The sequence below is a fragment of the Dipodomys merriami genome, unplaced genomic scaffold (genome assembly GCF_024711535.1).
Source record: "Dipodomys merriami isolate MVZ:Mamm:240054 unplaced genomic scaffold, mDipMer1.0.p SCAF_248, whole genome shotgun sequence".
NCBI lineage: Eukaryota > Metazoa > Chordata > Mammalia > Rodentia > Heteromyidae > Dipodomys > Dipodomys merriami.
This window is the reverse complement of record NW_027203915.1, coordinates 619,880-622,605: the sequence shown is the minus strand read 5'-3', so window position 1 is coordinate 622,605 and position 2,726 is coordinate 619,880.

Below are 2,726 nucleotides of genomic sequence, written 5' to 3'. Positions count from 1 at the left end.
AGATTATATTTGCATATGTATTATACATCGTACTGAGACCCAGGACATTCGCAGAGAAGGAAAAAAATATGTCAAAATTGTCTTCTTACTCCACAAATGAACTTTTGGCCATGCTGGGATTTGAACTCAGTGCCTACAATGCCCAATCCATAAATGGGGTCACATTCTTAACACACCAGCCTCCAGGAAACTGAGCTGCCAGGAAATTCTGTGGACCTTTGATCAAGCCACAGTAGTGCCCAATATATACATTTATAGATATGTATATGTGTATGTGTCTCTCTCTCAGTATAAAGATATATATATATATATATATATATATACATACATATATATGCATATATATATAAAGAAAGAGAGAGAGGGAATGTGAGGATATTAAATTATATATATATATATATACATATTATTACCAATTATTAGTTATTACATTATGCCACCATTTAATGAAGTATCATGGTTGAATACTTAAAAAAGCAATCATTAAAAGTTAGTTAATATCCGTCCATTAGGGGAATCATACCATGGTGCTAAAATGGAAGATATAAATCCAATAATATTTGTGTGGCATTCTAAAATAGAATCATGAATCAACTGCAAATTTAATTATTACTTTTATAACATTCCATTAGCATTCACATGAATAGGAATGAGTTTGTCAGGATCTCCCTCCATTTGTGGTTGGCAGTCCTAGCATTCGAACTCCAAGCCTGTGTAGTTTACTTTGAATGCAAACCATTGGAATGACTCCTTGAAGATTTCAGATTGTCACAACTAAAAAAAAAAAGAAGAAAAGAAATCCAGGTGTCAATGGCTCCTGCCTGGAATCCTAGCTCCTCAGGAGGCTGAGAATGTACAGAATGCCATTTTGAATTCAGCCAGGGCAGGAAAGTCGGTAACACTCTTATTTCTAACAGATCAATAGAAAAAAAAAAAACATGAGGGGGATTGTGGCTCCAGTTTCAGAGTGCTACCCTTGAGCAAAATGAGCTCAGTGACAGGGCCTAGGCTCATAGTACAAACAGGGAACTTCCCCCCTCCCCAAAAAGGAGAAAATCACTCTATGGATGATGTATGGATAATGGGTATTCAGCAGGTTGCCCATGCTCAGCCCACCCAACTTGGGCAAGCTGGGACAAGCCCTCAGAGTTCCTAGGCTGTAGGAGTCTTTGAAGGTTCTGTATCCATATTATCTATCCCTATGTACTATGTGAGCCTAGACCTCTAGGGCCTGGTGGCTCTCACTCATTCATCATTCCTCACTGCAGAGTCACAAACTGGTCCAAAATCTTGGCAAAAATATGAAATAGTCAGCGATTTCTATGCCAAATATGGTAAGCCAATAAATCCTACCATCATAACTCCTGTTACAAGTCAGCCTTGGGCTACAAATGTGGATTAGCGGTAAAGTGGTTACCTAGCATGCATGAATCCCTGGGTTCGATTCCTCAGTAATACAGAAACAGAAAAAGCCAAAAGTGTCACTGTGGCTAGCCTTGAGCAAAATAAGCTAAGGAACATGCCCAGACCTGTGTTCAAGCCCGATGACCAGCAAAAAAAAAAAAAAAAAAAAAAAGTGAGCCTGGTGAGACATATTCTTCTGGGTCTCAGGAGGGCCATGGTGAAAGGTAAGATGTAGAGGGCAGCTGCTGTTGGCTCACCCCTGTAATCTCAGCTCTTCAGGAGGCTGAGATCTGAGGATCACAATTACAAGCAAGAAAGTCTTTATGAGACACTTTTCTCCAATTAAACACCCAAAAACCAGAAGTAGAGCTGTGGTTCAAGTAGTAGACTGCTGAACTTGAGCAGAAAAGCTAACAGATAGCGTCCAGGGCATGAATTCAAACCCCAGAACTCACACACACACACACACACACACACACACACACACACACACACACACACACAAACACACACACACACACACACCCCAAGATGGAGAATTTGCCAGTAAACCTGCACAAGTTCTACCTCTAGAGAGAGAAAAGAAGGAAAGATTTGCTCCAGGAGGTGATATAACCAGTGCCAAAATTCCACAGGAGTTCTAAGTCTTGGAACAGGACCGAGAGCCTCAGGCAGAAGGTACAAAATGGGCAAAGGTCCTGAGGTGTGGTGTAGAGCAGGTGGTGTGGGTGGAATGAAGGTTGTGTGGCTTCAGATAAGTCTTGCAGGACATTCAAGGCTGAGTCAAGGTTTGTACTTGAGGGTGGAGTCCCAGAATGGGACCCAGGGGGAAGATTAGCTTTTCTTTTCACCATGGAGCCCATCCATTTCCTGTGGCTGGAAGCCTACTTTTAACAGCACCCTTAGGCCTCCTTTGCATTGAGGGAAAATGCCGGGATGAACACTTGCTTAAGAAAAGCTTCTGGGCTGAGAAGGTATCTCAGTGGTAGAGCACTTGCCTTGCATGCCTGAGGCTCTGTGTTCGATTCCTCAGCACCACATAAACAAAAAGAATAAAACCAGAAGAGGCGTTGTGGCTCAAGTGTTAGAGCGCTAGTCTTGAGCTGAAGAGCTGAGGGATAGTGCCCAGGCCCGGAGTTCAGGCCCATGACCGGACCCACCCTGACCCCCCCCCCAAAAAAAAGAAGAAAAGCTTCTAACCCAAAGCCATCAGTGGCTCAACCCCTTAAATCTTAGCTACTCAGGAGACTGGGATCAGAGACCGCATACCAAAGCCAGCTCAGGGAAGGAAAGTTAGTGAAAATCTTCTTGCCAGTGAACTA